We start from the raw sequence: 20292 nt of genomic DNA, 5'->3' as shown, positions 1-20292 counted from the left end.
CACCTGAGCATTTTGTAGCTGGAAGCTCAAAACTCCAAAATGTTCATAAAGAAAAAAATTGAATTATTCTCTATGGTAGTGGTTCACAACTCCACTCTAAAATGCCTGAAGCCAAACGCCTGAAGCTCAAAAAAGTTTTGGAGTTACTTTTGTAACTCGATTCGGTCAGATTAGCGCATTTTTTTAAGTTGAAACACCTAGCTACAAATGATGTAGCAGATGATAGTTTTTTCTATCGGCTAATACAAAAACGCAAAAGCTCCAAAATGATTGGAAAACGCTGTACACAAAAACATGCAACATAATCCCTGAAAAAAATGCGACACTCAGGTGTGAATGCAGCCTTACTGTTGGTCTACATGTGCAAATTGAGGGTCATAATTGCTTGATCAGGTGATCACTGCTGTGTTTTTAAGGAATATTTACAGTAAAAAAATGAATTGTGTAGAAAGAATATGCAAAGAAAATATTCACTGCCTTATTAAGCATTACTATTTCAAAAATTCTAAATACATCCCATGATCAATGTACAGAAAGAGGGGCAAGGGCAGCAAGAGTTAGCATAAACAGATCCATTCTACCCAATTCTAATATTTTAGCTACTGTATATAGATTCTGTTGAGTTGCAATAATAGCTTCTCATTTGAAATTCACGTCTTTAGCTACAAAATCTCAAACTTACTATTGATGAGTCCCTAATGAAATGCTAATATATAAGTCAGTCAGGGAAAGTGAGACTGCTTGTAATAGTATGGCTTGTTTCTAGAGTTTGGAACTACCATTGCCCTAATGTTTTTAAAGAGGTTGTAAACCTCAAAAAAAAAAAAAAAACCCTGCAAGACCAAGGCAAAATGAGCTAGTATGCATCGCATACTAGCTCATTATGAAATACTTACCTCAGAACGATGCCCTGAATTGGCGTCGGCACTCCAAGTACATGGCCAACATCTTCCACCGTTGTTTCCGGGTCCTTGGCTCCAGCGCTCTAATTAGCCAGACTTGTGATGACGTCACTCCCGTGCATGTGCGTGGGAGCCGCTGGTCACGGCACGGCTACTGAAGAAACGGCACCAGCGGCCCATTTCTTCAGTGCTCATGCGCCAATGATGTCGGCATCAGCGCATATACTGAATATCTCCTAAACTGTACAAGTTTAGGAGATATTCAGGGTACCTACAGTTATAGGCTTACCTGTAGGTAAAAGTGGTGTAACAGAGTTTAAAACCACTTTAAGAGGAAACCAAAGCTGGTGGGTGATTCAACCCACTGGAATAAAACTATAACTGAAAAACCACACCTGGTTTTTATTTACTCTTTAAACCCAATTTATGGAAATCTAATCTTCTACAGGGAAACCCCAAAAAAGGTTGATTGTGGCTAAAAGGTACCCTTAAAAATATATCATTTTCTTAGACTTTGTTTCTGAAATTAGCAGGAAACATATTGATATGTGACTGTGCCTGTAGCCTAATAACTGGATTCCTGCATTTTAAGAACATCAAAGGTATATCATACTGACGTCTGATGATCACTACTATTTTTACAGTTAATGTCACTTTTGCGCTGCCCTTTGTTCTTCAGAGAGTCTGCTGGAGAAAAAAGCTGCACCTGAGGACATGCGATGCAAGAATTTCCTTGATCCAACTTTATTAATTCTGTGGATCTGTTTTCTCCACTTCTTCTGCTGTTTCTTAATAATTTTCAGTAGTTCACTAGATCAAATGTCATCAGTGGGTTGGAACTGACATGATAAAAATAAGCACTGCTCCTCTACCAAGATGACAGCTTTCACACAGTGACATAGAACAGGGCAAGTTGACCCTGGTTAGTCTACAGTATAGGTCTTCTTTAACTAGTTCAGCTAATGCACCTGTTTACTCATTATGGACTACAGCTAATTGAATGTTACTGGGTCATTTTCTTTCCAGAGGAGATGTTCTTCTTTAAAGCCTATGTGTAGCTAAAAAAAAAAAAGTAAGATAAAACACGAGGGATATTACTTACTTTCAGTAGGATGTGTCCCTTGTGTTGCTGTGTCCTCCTTTAGATTAAATCTTCCTCCTCTGATACTCCCCATCCCCTCTACCATTTTTTTTTTCTTTCAGCTAAACCAAGGCTTTCATAAGAATAGCATGAGAATAGCATCAGAGTAGTAAAATAACACATTTTTGGCCATTAGATGGAGCTGATGATCTCAGGAAATAAACACGTATTTACTTTGATCATCAGCTCCATCCAATGGGCCTAATATAGAATGTCAAATGTCCAGGAGAATTACATTTGGGCTCCTTCCATAGATGACATAGCTGACAGTACTATGTGCAGCAAAATTATTGCTTATATCTGTCTGGGCTTTTAGAACACATTCTGGTAATTGCTACAGAAATTATACTTTTGGATACATATGGGCAGGTAGCCAGCACTGTGAGGCCAGGAAGAGAGCCATCTTTTGTGCTCCTGCATAGCTTTCTTTCCATGTCATGTTGCAAATAAAGCTTCTGAATGACCCTGGACAAAGCCAGTGTGTGTCCAATGTTTGTATTTCTGCTTTTTGGCCACACACAAACTGGCCACGGTGCTGATGTTGTGTGTTCCAGGAAGTGCGGGATACTCCTTTGCTACTAGCGGCCAGTGATTTTTACTTATGGAACTTTTGAATATAAGTGCAATCTTTTTTCTTAATAAAATGTTTAGAAGAGTTTTACAGTATGAGGAGCTTTTCCTTTCATGCTTATTGTGGTCTTATCTGGATGCCATTGATATGAGAAGAACAGTCCATATCCTTACTCCTAAGTGAATCTTGTAGGAAAGCCTTGGGAATACCCACGACAGGGTGTATGGTCATATGCTCATCTGACCTCTCTTTGATTAGAGGGTCCATTAAATTTGGTAAACCTGCTTCTTTACCGGAGTGGTTGTGTCATGACTTGGGAGTTCTGAATGGTAATAATTGGATGTTCACTACTTTCATCTGAACACTTCTGAAGAAGATTACTTTAAATTTTCACAAACTTTATACATTTCAAAAACGTTTTCACTTTTTATAGATTTTTTTGCACCTCTTATGTACTTTTATTGGTGTATTTGCACTTGGATTCTGTTGTGCACATAGATTATATGATATTCCTGTTGTCATTGTAATACCCAATTTTACGTGGCTTGATTTTTTTACTTTATTTTGATTATCACTGCTTTATAGCATGGCTCTATTTTATATATTTCAATTTGCATGTGATATAATAAGAGGATGGTCAGCAATACCTACAGCAGTGCTACCTTATCCACTGGCTGCCCTCGGGTTATATAGCCGCTGCCATATAACAAACTGGCCCTTCTACCCTAATTTAATGGAAATGCTGTATACATTTAAATAGTACAACAGCAACTTTTAGATTCTCTTTACACCTTCACATTCTGGGGTTGTTTTGCTAAAACTGGAGAGTGCAAGATCTGGTGCAGCTGTGCAGAGAATCCAATCAGCTACTAACTTCAGCTAATTAAGCTTTGACAAAAAAAACATGGAAGCTGGTTGGTTTCTCTGCAGAGCTGCACCAGAGTTTGCACTCTCCAGTTTTAGCAAATCAACCCCTCTGTGTGTTAACACACTTTGGGGTCGATTTACGAAAACTGGAGAATGAAAAATCTGGGAGTAGCTGTGCATAATAGTCAATCAGCTTCTAACTTCATGCAAATAAAGTGTAGCGCCAACAGTAAGTGCAATAAAGTCCTTAAATACAAAAGTCCTTAAATGAAAAGGAAGAGTCCAGAAAAACAGAAAAAGTCCCACTGTGATCCTAATAGATGAGGGGTGAAATCAACCATTCATTGCCTTTACACACATGCTGATTCTTCTCAGGGTGCTTAGATGACCAATCACCAACATTAAGTGAACTCAAAGCTCACCAGAAAACATGGCTACCATTACAGCAGCATTAAACCCTGTGGTATATAAGACATCCCTCTGGAGTAAATGCAGTGGTCTGTATCCTGTAGCTCCTTCTGACACACTCCAACTAGGGCAAACAAAGCTCACCAAGAGCCCAGACAGATCTCTAATAGTGTAGTATTTTATTAATGTCCAAATAAAAACATCACGATACATGTAAAATGACATAAACTTACATAGGAAGCCACTGCCAACTGCGAGATCACGCAGCAGCATGACGTCGGCATCAGAAACTCTTCCCAACGTGTTTCTCCCAATTAGACATTATCAAGGGGTCCTCTAGTGGCGACGTCAGCCATCTTTAAGGAGCCTTGCCCAGTCCTCCCAATCACAGGTGTAGATTGGTACTACTATATTGCCAAAACCAGAAGAAGTAAAACATTTTTAAGTTGGTTCAAGCATAGTAGATCGGCCATACACATTATGGATCAGTAAAAAGATCATATGAAAGATAATAAATAGAGAAATTACAAAAAAAATATCTACAAAACAATGCCAATTACCTACAATATCCATCACATTACAGATGATCTTTTAAAACAGTTTAAAAACAACCCCATGAATGGGTATCCATGTCAAGTATACCAATCAATGTATAAAATGATCATACATAAGCATAGCTAATAAAATATCAACAGTAAAAATTCAGTGACACCTGAAAATGAATAGCTATATATTGACATACAGGTGAGTGAAAAATATTTTGTTATAAATTAAATTACACCTTAAAGGCAAGCTCCAAGATACATTCTAAAAATATAACAAATATAATAATATTCCCAATATGACCAAGGATCTAGCCTAGAAGTTCACCCACCCCCCCGCCCCCCAATAATCAACTGACAAATCCCAATCAGCATATAAAACTCAAACAAAACAAAAAAAAGAGTAAAAAAAAAAAAAACCTACAATAAAATGTTGACAAAGAAATGAGAACTAAACATCAAAGCGTTAATAATCCCATAAAAAATATAAAAGAATATAGCTAAAATACATGGGGAATCATATATTTAAAAAAGGGCATTATCTCAAGAATGGGGACATGGAAGATCATCCAGACATTATAGAGCAGGTGGATAATGAAAGCTTATTTAGTATCAGTAAAATAGTTGATGTCCAAATCAATGTTCAGCCCATAAGGGGCGAATGTCTTGAGTTCTTAAATCCATTGTGAGATCCTTTTGGCATACATAACCATAAGGCCTCATGCACACTGGACTTTAAAATAACGTTATAAAAATGCCAGTAGCTTTGCAGTGAGTTTTTCAACGTTTTTGTAATAGCGTTTATTAGCGTATTTTGGCGTTCTTTTTTTCAATGGGTCCAAAACGTTAAAAAACACAGGTGAGCCACATTTTTGAGCGTTTATCTGCATTTTTTGACGTTAGAGCATTTTTACAGCTGAAAACAGCTGAAAAACTCCTCTCAGAACCTACTGGTTTGGGGTTTTTTTAAAGCCAAAAAAACACCCCAGCCAAAAACTGCTGATAACAGCCTATGTGTGCATGGACACATAGGATAACATGATGGGGAGTTTATTGACTGTAGAAAAAAACGTCTGAAGCCAAAAACAGCTGCTGTAAAAACGTCCAAAAATGTCCAGTGTGCATGAGGCCTAATACCAAAACCAGACAAATACCCAACTGGCTGTGCTAACTATAGACCCATATCTCTATTAAATTTGGACTTAAAAATTCTTGCAAAAATTTTAGCCTACAGTATTAGACCATTTCTGGAGAAACTTATTGGACCTGAGCAGGTGGGCTTTATGCCAGAGAGGGAAGCAAAGATAACATAATAAAAACTCTTAACCTAATTCACAGAACACATAAAAAAAAAAAAATGCCTTTTATTGTCAACCAACGCTGAAAAGGCCTTTGATAGAGTAGCTTGGGACTATATGTTCGCTACTTGCACACATATAGGTCTCGGCCAAAAGATGATGAATTGGATATCTTCCCTATACAATGACCCCAGAGCACAAATTAAAGGTAATGACACCTACTCCGATCCGATAATAATACAAAATGGAACCAGACAAGGATGTCCACAATCACTACTATTATTTATTCTGACCTTAGAACCACTCATAAGACAATAAACCAAAAAAACGCAATACATGGACTTAATTTTGGCAAAAGAGACTATGAAATAGTGGCCTATGCTGACGACTTACTGTTTTACGTAACCCAACCACATATCTCACTTCCCAATTTAAACAAATGTTTCTAACACTGTAGATACCTTTATAACTTTAAAATTAATCAAAGTAAATCTGAAGCTATGAGCTTGACCCTCTTAAACAAGTCACAACAGTGGGTGATTGATAACTGCCCTTATAAATGGGAAAAAGCAGCATTAAAATATCTTGGTATCAAACTCACCCCAAAATTAGAACACCTCTATAACCAGAATTTTCAACTATTACTAAAAAGGATAGAAAATTACCTTAAAAAATTGGAACTCCAAACAAATCTCATGGTTTGGCAGAGCTGCCATCTTAAAGATGATAGTTCTGCCAAGACTAATCTACCTATTTCATGCCCTACCAATAGAAATACCAACCATCTGGGCAAATAAATGACCACGTATCCAAATTAAACTGTTACGTACCCAAATCAAAAGGAGGGATGGGTATCCCGGACTTCAAAAAATATTATTATGCAACAAACTTGGCCAGGATAATAGATTGGCATTGCCACAATAAGAACAAAGATTGGGTGGAAAGATTTTGGTCAAACTCACATATACAGTATCTCCTTTAGTCAGACCCTTCATACTACCCACCTTTAATTAAAAAACACCCACTAATAAACACCACTAAAAATATTCCATAAAAATTGCCCTCTCACACAAACTCTCTACATACCCAAGCCTCTTATCGTCAATAGCAAACAATCTGGATTTTCCCCCCGGACATGAGAATAATACCATACCCCAAGTCACAGAAAATACACCCTTTTTAGACTTACAATGTTTACATAATGGAAACATGAAATATTTCACAAATTTAAAGAACGAATTTGATATGAAAACCCTAACCTTCTGGTCATACCTACAGATACATGATTTCATCCAAAATAACAAACAAAAAGATCTAATGATAAAACCCCTCACAAATCTCTAACAAATTTGTTTTAATCAAACTCAACTACGAAAAGCAACCTCATTATCTTACAGCTGGATGTCCCAGCCAACCTCCGACTCACCAGATAAATTTAAAGAAATCTGGAAAAAGTAGCTCCAAACCCAAATCTCAGCTGAGCAATGGGAAAATTTTGCTGTCTTTACCCACAAATGCTTCCTGAGCACTAGAATTCAAGAAATATCATACAAAATACTCACCCAACGGTACGTTCCACCTGCTAAAATCAAATCCTGGTCTCCCCAAGAGCCGGACACCTGCTGGAGATGCAACAAAAGTAGAGGAACTTTTCTACATGTTTGGTGGTCTTATAAGAAGATTCAAATGTACTGGAAACAAATTAAGACATGGATAATACATAACACTAACACAAACCTAAAACTTGACACAGCATGTTGCCTTCTACATGTAAACAAACTTACCTACAAAAAGTATAAAAATTCATTGTCACGCCACCTCCTGATTGCAGCCAAGGCATTAATTCCACCACTATGGAAAATGAGAAATATTCCATCACTAGAAGATTGGCTAACGAAAGTCCATGATATTTATGAGACGGAAGAAACAGTCGCTATCAAAAAAGAAACTACAACACAATTCCATAAAATATGGAGACCATAGTACACGTTCAAACTATCTGATCAATATAAGAGACTAACAGAAACATAAGCCTACAAGCTAAGACCAGTACATTACCCAGAAACATTTGCCATTTAGAATTCAGAAATCATAACTCAATCAATAATACCCCTTTTCACGGCCCCCACTACTTTTAGTAAAATCTCACAAGGATTAACCTAGTCCATATAACAAGTAACTTCCCCACATGATAATGCTACAACTACTCATAACCTAAAAACTAAAACTATTTTTCTTTTTGTATATTTAAATGACCAACTTGTAAAGATTATGCATCTGGATACAGTCATTTAATAGCATATGAAACATATCATTGTTTATATACATTTCTATAGTTTGTTCTTTATATAAATGTAAAGTGTTAATATACTTTTGTAATTTTACATTTATACAATAAACCTTTATTTAGAAAAATAAATAAAAAATCCACTGCATCTCTAATTTTGAAGCCTCCCTGGTTTTGTTACACCCTCTCTAATGCGACTTCAATTTATCAATCCCTATGAATGAGATTTCCCTAGGATCCTTTCCATGAAATTTTCTAAAGTGGGCTGAGAGGCTATGATTTTTAAACCCCCGTTTGATGTTGTAAACATGGGCTCTTAAACGGTCTCTCAAGCACCTGGTAGTTCTGCCTAAGTTTCGCTTACCACGAGTACATTAAAGAAGGTAAACTACATATGTAGATATACAAGAAATAAATGTATCCACATTATACTTACTACTATACGTATTACATGAAGTGAAGTTTCCTACACCTATGACCTTTCAATCGACTTCTAACTTCAGCTTGTTCAGTAAAGATTTATTTTTTTTTTTTTAAGTTTTTATTGAATTTTTGAACAGAGGTAACAGAAATAAAAAGAGGTGAAATCAGGCTTATTGGAATAAATACATGCGGGCGCAGCCATCATTAAAGCGAATAGAGAAAGAATTAATGTACAGAAAAAGCAGTGAAATGGTACACATTAATGATTTACATTCATTAATACATATTAGTATGTAGTCAATATCTGCTATTCCTTTATGCGAGAGTAATCCTATATGGTGCTTTAGGTTATAGTTATTATAGAGTAACTAAGGAGGGCAATTGTCAGTTTGCGTGTTATTGACTCTTAAATCAGGTATACGATTTGGTATTAATGGTAACAAATTCAAGCGGAAGAGAATAATGGGGGTTACCACGGGATAGGCAGGTGAGGTAGGTGAGGGGGAGAGAATGCACGTCGGGTCATTGGTGGGGAGGTTTGTTGGGAGGGGGGGGGTGGAGGGATAGGAGGGTGATGCGGTTGGGGGAGATACAGAGTTGCTTTGGCCTAGCTACAGCTCGTGTGTTGCATTCAGTTCATGATTCGTTTGTAGGGATCAGTGGTGACAAAGTGTAGCCAACACGCCCAGATTTTGGTGAACTTAGCTGGTGTGTCCTTGGTTTGATGTATGAGGTCTTCCATGACCTTTGTTTTTTTTGTTCAGTAAAGATTTAACCATTTCAGCTCCGGAAGATTTATCTCCTTCATGACCTGCCCACTTTTTGCGATATGGCACTGCGATACTTTAACTGACAATTCCACACTCGTGTGACACTGTACCCAAATACATGTATTGTGCTTTTTTTTACCACAAATAAAGCTTTCTTTTGCGTTTTTTATTTTTTGCGCTATAAACAAAAAAAGATGACAATTTTGAAAAAAAATATATATATTTTTTACTTTCTGCTCTAAAACAAACCCAATACATTTTTAAAAAATCTATTTTCTTCATCAATTTAGGCCAATATGTATTCTGCTACATATTTTTTATAGAAACAATCCCAATAAGCATATATTGATTGGTTCACAAACTACAAACTATGGGATTTTTTATTTTTTTTTTTTTTTTCAGTAATGGCAGCGAATAGCAACTTATAGCGGGACTGCGATATTGTGGCGGACAAAATGGACACCTAACTGACACTTTTGAAATTATTTGGGGACTAGTGACACTAATACAGTGATCAGTGCTAAAAAGTATGCACTGCCACTGTACTGACACTGTCAGGGAAGGGGTTAACATCCGGGGCGATCAAAGGGTTAACTGACAGAACGCTAATCTGCCTTGTTTACATAGGCAGATTGTCGTTCTGCCTGTGTCCTGTGTAATCAGCGGGTGCCGGCGGATATCAAGCCTGCGGTACCTGCCACTGGGCTCCCGATGTGTGTGATCACAGTAGGAGCGGGGTGGCGGTGCCGCACCGCCCCAGACCTGGAAGTGTCAGATCACGTACCTAGCCAAACCACAATATATCTATGGTGGGCGGTCGTGAAGAGATTCATTTATATTTTGGGAGGATCAAACCTGCCTAGTATCCCTGTCTTGAATTGCACCCTACATGGGCATAGCATAAAGGGTTGCAGAGGTCACAATTGCAACCCCTAGCTCCAGGGGGCCCCTGCAGCCTCCCTGTCATATTATCATATCCTCCACAAAATCCAGCTCCGATCTGCCACAGGGCCCCACAGCCACGCTCCAGTACCGGGCTTCTACTTTGATCTGCACAGGGTGTATCTGCCTACTGCAACTACACTGCCGTTCCGACCAGAGAATTTCACAGGTCAGAAGGGCAACATAAAAGCCAGATACACCCTGTGAAGACTGACAGGCTGTGTGTAAAGGAATGTGATTTCAGCCCTGTGTAGTGTGGGGGGAGCTGTATATAGTGCTGGGATGGGAAAGGAGCTCTGCCAAGTGACCTGCCAGGAATCCCTGTCCTCTGATTCTCCAGCGGTGATCCCTGTCCTCTGATGTTAAGTGGAACTCAAAACTCTTAAGCCACTTTGAGTATCTTGGCATGCGGTGGATCTATCTGCACGCATGTTGGAAGTAGTGGGGGGGCCCAGGTCATCTTTTGCATCGGGGCCCATAAACTTCAAGCTACGCCTCTGGCATCCTAGTGAGTAAAAACACTTGGGTGTCCGTATATATTTCTTTCAGGTTCATTATTGTGACATAATAAACTGAATTTTTTTTTTATCTCAATAATATAGGCTTCTTCTCAAAAATGCAAACATGCTTGACCTTACACATGCATTTAGAGTTTATTCAACAATGAGACCAACATTTGTGTTTTTCTGTGCCAGTATGGTTTATGGGGAAACGTGTTCTCATACAAACGGGACATGCACACATTTTTATGTGCTGAAATGCCACAAAAAGTGTGTAGTAAAGAATATTTAGAAGTGTGGCACATGATTGATGACTTTTCAGAATGCAACTAGACAAGCTGTCAAGAGCCATAGTAAGAAGGAGTATCCTGTATTCATTACCAAATTAAGAAAAATAATATATTATAGAATACAGTTTATAACACCAATGAAGATGCAAACAATTGAAGTTGCACTTGGCCCTTGTCCACTTAGTATACAATATTGTCTATGAATGTTTGCACATCCATTTTGGGTATGTAAAGTATTGTTCCTGACAATGTTAGCAAATCAGGTTTCTTAAAAAAAGTTACTATGTAAAAATCAATAAAATAAGCCGTGCCAGCTTGTTACACTCTTTAGAAAATCAGTCTGAAAGGTGCATACATCTGGTGTGGGTTGTGTTCAGCCCCAAAACGTAGCTCTCACGCAGACATATAGTTGTGTTAATGGCCATTTTAGAGGGTAGGGCCTCATGTACACAGGGCAGTTGAAAACCTTCACTGAACGCTGGAAACTGACAGCTGATAACCGACCGCGAAAAACGTTTGTTTTACAGCTTTTACATACTGAGTTTATGCGAGTTTAGCAGTTATGAGCATTTGAGGTTAGACGCGTTTTTTAAAGATAACCTCAGGAGACCCTCCCAAATGCCCACAATGCACTAAAAACAATCAGTACTTATGGATTAACTATGAATTTTCTCTGTGTCTCTCTGTCTGTCTGACTCTCTCTGTTTCTCTGTGTCTCTCTCTCTCTTTGTCTGTCTCTCCATCTCTCTCTGTGTCTGTCTGTCTCTTTCTCTCTCTCCCTATCTCTATCTGTGTCTGTGTCTCTGTCTGTCTGTCTCTCTCTCTGTCTGTCTCTCTCTGTCAGTCTTTCTCTCTCTGTCAGTCTCTCTCTCTCACTGTCTGTTTGTCTCTCTCTCTCTGTCTCTCTCTCTCTGTCAATCTCTCTCTCCCTGTCTATCTCTCTCTCTCTTTCTTTCTCTCTCTCTCTTTCTCTGTGTCTGTCTCTCACTTTCTGTGTCTGTCTGTCTCCTTTTTTTGCCTGTCTGTCTGTCTCTCTCTCTCTGTCTCTCTCTCTGTCAGTCTCTCTCTCTCTCACTGTCAGTCTCTCTCTCTCACTGTCAGTCTCTCTCTCTCTCTCTCTGTCAGTCTCTCTCTCTCACTGTCAGTCTCTCTCTCTCACTGTCAGTCTCTCTCTCTCTCAGTCTCTCTCTCCCTCTCTCTGTCAGTCTCTCTCTCTCTCACTGTCAGTCTCTCTCTCACTGTCAGTCTCTCTCTCTCACTGTCAGTCTCTCTCTCTCTCACTGTCAGTCTCTCTCTCTCACTGTCAGTCTCTCTCTCTCTCAGTCTCTCTATAGCCCTCTCTCTGTCAGTCTCTCTCTCTCTCACTGTCAGTCTCTCTCTCACTGTCAGTCTCTCTCTCTCTCACTGTCAGTCTCTCTCTCTCACTGTCAGTCTCTCTCTCTCTCACTGTCAGTCTCTCTCTCTCTCACTGTCAGTCTCTCTCCCTGTCTGTGTCTCTCTCTATCTCTCTCTGTCAGTCTCTCTCTCTCTCTCTGTCAGTCTCTCTCTCTCTCTGTCAGTCTCTCTCTCTCACTGTCTGTTTGTCTCTCTCTCTCTGTCAATCTCTCTCCCTCTCTCTCTCTGTCTCTGTGTCTGTCTCTCACTTTCTGTGTCTGTCTGTCTGCTTTTTTTGCCTGTCTCTCTCTCTGTCAGTCTCTCTCTCTCACTGTCAGTCTCTCTCTCTCACTGTCAGTCTCTCTCTCTCTCTCACTGTCAGTCTCTCTCTCTCTCTCTCTCTCTCTCTCTCTCACTGTCAGTCTCTCTCTCTCTCTCTCACTGTCAGTCTCTCTCTCTCTCTCACTGTCAGTCTCTCTCTCTCACTGTCAGTCTCTCTCTCTCTCACTGTCAGTCTCTCTCTCTCACTGTCAGTCTCTCTCTCTCTCACTGTCAGTCTCTCTCTCTGTCTGTGTCTCTCTCTATCTTTCTCTGTCAGTCTCTCTCTCTCTGTCAGTCTCTCTCTCTCACTGTCTGTTTGTCTCTCTCTCTCTCTGTCAATCTCTCTCTCCCTCTCTCTCTGTCTCTGTGTCTGTCTCTCACTTTCTGTGTCTGTCTGTCTGCTTTTTTTGCCTGTCTCTCTCTCTGTCAGTCTCTCTCTCTCACTGTCAGTCTCTCTCTCTCTCTCACTGTCAGTCTCTCTCTCTCACTGTCAGTCTCTCTCTCTCTCTCACTGTCAGTCTCTCTCTCTCTCTCACTGTCAGTCTCTCTCTCTCACTGTCAGTCTCTCTCACTGTCAGTCTCTCTCTCTCTCACTGTCAGTCTCTCTCTCTCTCTCTCACTATCAGTCTCTCTCTCTCACTGTCAGTCTCCCTCTCTCTCTCTCTCTCTCTCACTGTCAGTCTCTCTCTCTCTCTCTCTCTCACTGTCAGTCTCTCTCTCTCTCTCACTGTCAGTCTCTATCTCTCTCTCACTGTCAGTCTCTCTCTCTCACTGTCAGTCTCTCTCTCTCTCACTGTCAGTCTCTCTCTCTCACTGTCAGTCTCTCTCTCTCTCTCTCTCTCTCTCTCTCTCTCTCTCTCTCTCTCTCACTGTCAGTCTCTCTCTCTCTCTCACTGTCAGTCTCTCTCTCTCACTGCCAGTCTCTCTCTCTCTCTCACTGTCAGTCTCTCTCACTGTCAGTCTCTCTCTCTCTCACTGTCAGTCTCTCTCACTGTCAGTCTCTCTCTCTCTCACTGTCAGTCTCTCTCTCACTGTCAGTCTCTCTCTCTCTCTCTCTCTCACTGTCAGTCTCTCTCTCTCTCTCACTGTCAGTCTCTCTCTCTCTCTCTCTCTCACTGTCAGTCTCTCTCTCTCTCTCACTGTCAGTCTCTCTCTCTCACTGTCTCTCTCTCTCTCTCTCTCTCACTGTCAGTCTCTCTCACTGTCAGTCTCTCTCACTGTCAGTCTCTCTCTCTCTCACTGTCAGTCTCTCTCTCTCTCTCTCTCACTGTCAGTCTCTCTCTCTCTCTCTCACTGTCAGTCTCTCTCTCTCTCTCACTGTCAGTCTCTCTCTCTCACTGTCAGTCTCTCTCTCTCTCACTGTCAGTCTCTCTCTCTCACTGTCAGTCTCTCTCTCTCTCACTGTCAGTCTCTCTCTCTGTCTGTGTCTCTCTCTATCTTTCTCTGTCAGTCTCTCTCTCTCTGTCAGTCTCTCTCTCTCACTGACTGTTTGTCTCTCTCTCTCTGTCAATCTCTCTCTCCCTCTCTCTCTGTCTCTGTGTCTGTCTCTCACTTTCTGTGTCTGTCTGTCTGCTTTTTTTGCCTGTCTCTCTCTCTGTCAGTCTCTCTCTCTCACTGTCAGTCTCTCTCTCTCTCTCTCTCACTGTCAGTCTCTCTCTCTCACTGTCAGTCTCTCTCTCTCTCTCACTGTCAGTCTCTCTCTCTCTCTCACTGTCAGTCTCTCTCTCTCACTGTCAGTCTCTCTCACTGTCAGTCTCTCTCTCTCTCACTGTCAGTCTCTCTCTCTCTCTCTCACTATCAGTCTCTCTCTCTCTCTCACTGTCAGTCTCTATCTCTCTCTCACTGTCAGTCTCTCTCTCTCACTGTCAGTCTCTCTCTCTCTCACTGTCAGTCTCTCTCTCTCACTGTCAGTCTCTCTCTCTCTCTCTCTCTCTCTCTCTCTCACTGTCAGTCTCTCTCTCTCTCACTGTCAGTCTCTCTCTCTCACTGCCAGTCTCTCTCTCTCTCTCACTGTCAGTCTCTCTCACTGTCAGTCTCTCTCTCTCTCTCACTGTCAGTCTCTCTCACTGTCAGTCTCTCTCACTGTCAGTCTCTCTCTCTCTCACTGTCAGTCTCTCTCTCACTGTCAGTCTCTCTCTCTCTCTCTCACTGTCAGTCTCTCTCTCTCTCTCTCTCTCTCTCTCACTGTCAGTCTCTCTCTCTCTCTCACTGTCAGTCTCTCTCTCTCACTGTCAGTCTCTCTCTCACTGTCAGTCTCTCTCTCTGTCTGTGTCTCTCTCTATCTCTCTCTGTCAGTCTCTCTCTGTCAGTCTCTCTCTCTCACTGTCTGTTTGTCTCTCTCTCTCTGTCAATCTCTCTATCCCTCTCTCTCTCTGTCTCTGTCTCTCACTTTCTGTGTCTGTCTGTCTGCTTTTTTTGCCTGTCTCTCTCTCTGTCAGTCTCTCTCTCTCTCTCTCTCTCTCTCTCACTGTCAGTCTCTCTCTCTCTCTCACTGTCAGTCTCTCTCTCTCTCTCTCTCACTGTCAGTCTCTCTCTCTCTCTCACTGTCAGTCTCTCTCTCTCTCACTGTCAGTCTCTCTCTCTCACTGTCAGTCTCTCTCTCACTGTCAGTCTCTCTCTCTCTCTCACTGTCAGTCTCTCTCTCTCTCTCACTGTCAGTCTCTCTCTCTCACTGTCAGTCTCTCTCTCTCTGTCTGTCTCTCTCTTTCTCTCGGTCAGTCTCTCTCTCTCACTGTCAGTCTCTCTCTCTGTGTCTCTCTCTCTGTTAATCTCTCTCTCTGTCAATCTCTCTCTCCCTGTCTATCTCTCTCTCTCGCTCTGTCTGTCTGTCTCCATCTGTGTCTATCTCTCACTCTCTGTGTCTGTCTGTCTCCCACTTTTGCCTGTCTCTCTCGCTCTCTCTGTCTGTCTCTCTCTTTCTGTCATGTCTATCTCTGTCTGTCTGTCTGTCTGTCTGTCTATCTCTCTCTCTGTCTGTGTCTCTCTGCCCCCCCCTCCAGGCAACAGAATGACGTGAACATTTTGTTTTTCCCATATCTTACATGTTCCTCTTTAAAAACATTTATAAAGAAAATGTGCCTATACTCAGGTTACAGCTTTTACATGAGTTTACAAGCAGTTACAAGCATTTGGAATTTGAAATGCCAGTAAACTACCATCCTAAACACGATTTAGCTGCTTTAAAAAAAATGCCAGTAAACTCATCTGCCGCAAAACTACTATAAACCACTTAGGGTACATGTACAGATAAGATAACATAGAAGAGAGTTCAGAGGCTGCTGGAAAAAAAAACACCAAATTGCTCCTAAATGTCCATTTATCAGCTTCAGTATACATGAGGCCTTAAACATAATATTATCATGATGCGTTGGATGCAGAAGGACATTAAATGCAGTGTGTGTGTTTTTTTTGTAATGTTTTTGCCCACAACACCTTGGGGAGGACTGCTGGGAGTAGCCATAAAGAACAATTGAGAGCCATGGTTCCAACTGCTGAATTTGCCATTGCAACATCCTGCCCCCTTTTCTTCCCCCACCCAATGCATGAAATGAACCATTACACGCACTGCACACTGTCAGCAACTTTCTGAAATCAGGACACTGACCAAAAAGAGGGATGGTTGAGGAAGAAAGAGGAGCAAAGGGATTTGGTTTTAAATGAGGGACAGTTGACAGTTATGCTTTTAGACCCAGCTAACAAAATTCCAATAACACACACAGAATGAATGAGTAATGATACCCTGCCTTTCCTAAACTATGGCATTTATAAGTGATGTATACTAAATCAATTATTAACAGAAAAAAAAAGTATTAAAAAAAGTAAAGAGGGCTTAATAAAGCCTCTGTTGTATCCTTTGCCTCATACATTAAAATGTTAATTTAAAAAGTAACAAGAGCAGCAAAGTTATATTTTAATTAATGCCGTGCTCTTTGTTGTCCCTCCCAAACTGTACTTTCTTTGTTGCAAGCCCACCCCAGAACCTGGCCAAGCCTTTGTCAAACACTTTCTTTAGAAAGTTAATGTAATACTTCTTTAGAAAGCTAAAGTAAATACCAGATGAAGTTAGTGTAACTACTTGAGCTTTGCCCTTTCTTTCATGATGCGGGAAAATATGTTTGATGTTCTTGTCAAAGCTGAACTCCAGGCAGATATAAGGTCCAAATGAATGCAGATCTATACGTATTAATACACCATCAAATGTATTTTTTAAAAGTAAGCAAAGTAACTGAATATGACTTAGTAATAGCCTCTTTCAGCTTACTGTACAACAGAGCTCAGAGACAGGCTGTAAGAAGCAACACAAGGAACCAAATATGTTTGTGGTGCAAGGAGATGAACGCATCTGTGTGCTGTTTCTTCTTTCATTGTCCAGCCACAGTGAGGGGATGAAACCTATAAGTGAAATAAAATGGAAGCAGAAAAAGATCAGATTCCATCCCCTGCCAGACAGAGCTGTTTTGTGTTGCAGAGCTGTGTTAATCCTAGAACTGAATGAATACAAATACAAATTCTTTGTCCAGTAAAACAGTTCACTTTCTTCTATGTATTTAGCTGTTTGCTTGCAGTCTAGTTAGGTTTTGTGTTAAAGTGTTACTAAACCCACAACAGTAAAATCAGTCTGTATATGCAGCATATCATGCTTGTTCTACTCATTGTGGAACTTAAGGGGTTAATCCTCTGTATTGTGTAAAAAGGCTGTTTTATCCTGTATGCACAGATCCTCCCTCTGCACTGTCTATCTGGGGAAGGTCCGCTAACACAGGCAGAGTAGCCGACCTGCACATGCTCAGTTGTGTTTTTTATGCTGGAGAGAATATTTGCTTGTTGATCAGAGCTAGCCAGGTCACATGATATTGACATCACACATGTGGGTGTATACAGGCTGCAGGGGAAATCCTCTCCTACCTGAACTCTCAGTACTGGATAAACTGTGCAGTTTATTATGTAATCGTGGTACACAGATCATCCAAAAATGTATATAGTGGCAGTATTTTAATGTTAAAATATGATTTATAAGCTGTGGGCACTGCAGGGGGGAGGATGGCCTATTATATTATTACTGGGTTTAGTAACACTTTAATATTACTTTTAAATCCAAAAGCAAATCTGTATGGACTGTGACCTGATGGAGGCTTAATGTGTATTTTCCACTTTTGCTACAAAACTGGCATAGTATTTACTTTATATGTCCACTTTCACATAGCATAACATTAAAAAAAAATGCAGCTTACCAATTTTTTACATGCTCTATTTTTAATCATCCAGCAAGAAAAAATCCTAAGTAGTATTATTTGTTTAGGAGGGTTGAGCAGATGTGTCTGCTGTCTTAAACCTGTCTGTACTGTGCAGGTAGATCTTCATTATCAATTGTAACTAGATTTGATTACTACATGTCTTAAAAAGGGTTTAAGTGTGGAGGCTGGGCTTCTAACATTGTATGTTAACTGCTTGCCGACCAGCGCACGACAATGTACGTCGGCACAATGGCACAGCTGGGCAAATGGGCGTACCTGTACGTCCCCTTTAAGACGTGGCTTAGTGGATGCGTGTGCGTCTGCCGCGTACTCCGTGAGCGTGCCTGCGGGTCCGGCGGATCCTGCGGACTCGATGACACTGAGCGGCAGAACGGGGAGATGCCTATGTAAACAAGACATTTCCCTGTTCTGCCTAGCAACATGACAGGGATCTACTGCTCCCTGTCATCGGGAGCAGTGATCTCTCTCATGTTGTAGTGAGCCCATCCCCCCCACAGCTAGAATCACTCCCTAGGACACACTTAACCCCTTGATCGCCCCCTAGTGTTTAACCCCTTCCCTGCCAGTGTCATTTACACAGTAATCAGTGCATTTTTATAGCACTGATCGCTGTATAAATGTCACTGGTCCCAAAATACTGTCAAAAGTGTCCGATGTGTCTGCTGCAATGTTGCAGTCACGATAAGAATCACAGAATGCTGCCATTACTAATAAAAAAAAAATAATAATAAAAATGCCATAAAACTATCCCTTATTTTGTAGACGCTATAACTTTTGTGCAAACCAATCAATATACGCTTATTGCGATTTTTTTTACCAAAAATATGTAGAAGAATATATCGGCCTAAACTGAGAAAGAAATTTGGTTTTTTATATATTTTTGGGGATATTAATTATAGCAAAAAGTAAAAAATATTGCTTTTTTTTCAAAATTGTCGCTCTTTTTTGTTCATAGCGCAAAAAATAAAAACCGCAGAGGTGATCAAATAGCACCAAAAGAAAGCTCTATTTGTGGGAAAAAATGGATGTCAATTTTGTTTGGGTGCAACGTCACACGACCGCGCAATTGTCAGTTAAAGCGACGCAGTGCTGTATTGCAAAAAGTGCTCTGGTCAGGAAGGGGGTAAATTCTTCCAGGGCTAAAGTGGTTAATGAAGACAGACTTGGGACAGGCGTACTCTAACATTGTTCAATAAGCCTTGTAGTCAACATGACACCACCTCCTCAGAAGCATCTAAAAAGGTAAGAAATAAAAAATTGGCATGTCTTGTAAATGGAAACACATAGCAAACTGGGGTTTTCTCAAATTTGACAGCAAACATGAAAATATGCTTTTAGACCTTTTTACACCTTCTGCATTTCTTATGAACCTCTACAACTTTTCTTATAAGATAATCAGAAATCTCTTCTTATCCAGTCAAATAAACTTCAAAAGAATTAAAGAAGACTTACAAACTTTTTTTTCTGCAGTGCCACTGAGAATATAAAGATAGTCAGGAGTTTTATTGCTATCCCCGATATACGTGTTTATTGAGCAAGGCAGCAAACTTTGATGTTCATGAAGCATAGTGGTAGTAGGCCGACTCATTTTACTAGTGACGTCTATGCTACAGTTTGTAGTTGCTATATTTAATTTAAACAAATAGTCTGCAAAGTTAACTCTTGCCACACTCTATGTCTGAAACATGCATAAAACAATTTTAGAGACATTTTAAAGTTTAATAATATGTTAAACTTCATTATGTTACTTTTATAAACATTTTAAAAAAAATAGCATGAGCAACCTACAAACTTATAATGCTGGAATATTTCCTGTTTTCTTTAAAGTACATTTTTATGACATTTTCCTCATCAAATATATTTTAAACTATCTGTTTCAAACAGAGTGAACAAGGCAGAGAAGGAAATGGAAATAGCAATAATATCATATCATAAAAAATAAAAAGCAGGATGGAATTTTACATTGAAAGCATACAGCCTCTGTGACAGTGCAAGTAAATCAACATTACTGTGCTCAGCTTATCTTAAAAGCCAGGTGCTACATTGCAGGGAAAAATATCCAGGTCCTTTCCTGGTTAGAGTAGTTTGCCCTTTCCTTCTCTTCTCACCCTCCCACTGGCTGCACTATATGATGGAGCTCAAGGGTAGGTGAGAACATTAGGTAGGGGCAAACTACATAATGACGAAGAAGTGGCCTGGAGGTTTTTTCTTGTAATGCAAAACCCATTTTTTTTAGGATAATCCAAGTGTTGTACAAAAGAAACACTGGGGTTGATTTATTAAAGGCAAATAGACTGTGCACTTTGCAAATACAGCTGCTCCAGAGCTTAGTAAATGAGCAAAAGCCCTACTGACATCATACAATCATGTGCAACCAAAAATGCTGTTTTTAAAGAAAAAA

This window comes from Aquarana catesbeiana, linkage group LG05 (genome assembly GCF_042186555.1).
Source record: "Aquarana catesbeiana isolate 2022-GZ linkage group LG05, ASM4218655v1, whole genome shotgun sequence".
Classification (NCBI taxonomy): domain Eukaryota; kingdom Metazoa; phylum Chordata; class Amphibia; order Anura; family Ranidae; genus Aquarana; species Aquarana catesbeiana.
This window is presented reverse-complemented; position numbering follows the sequence as displayed.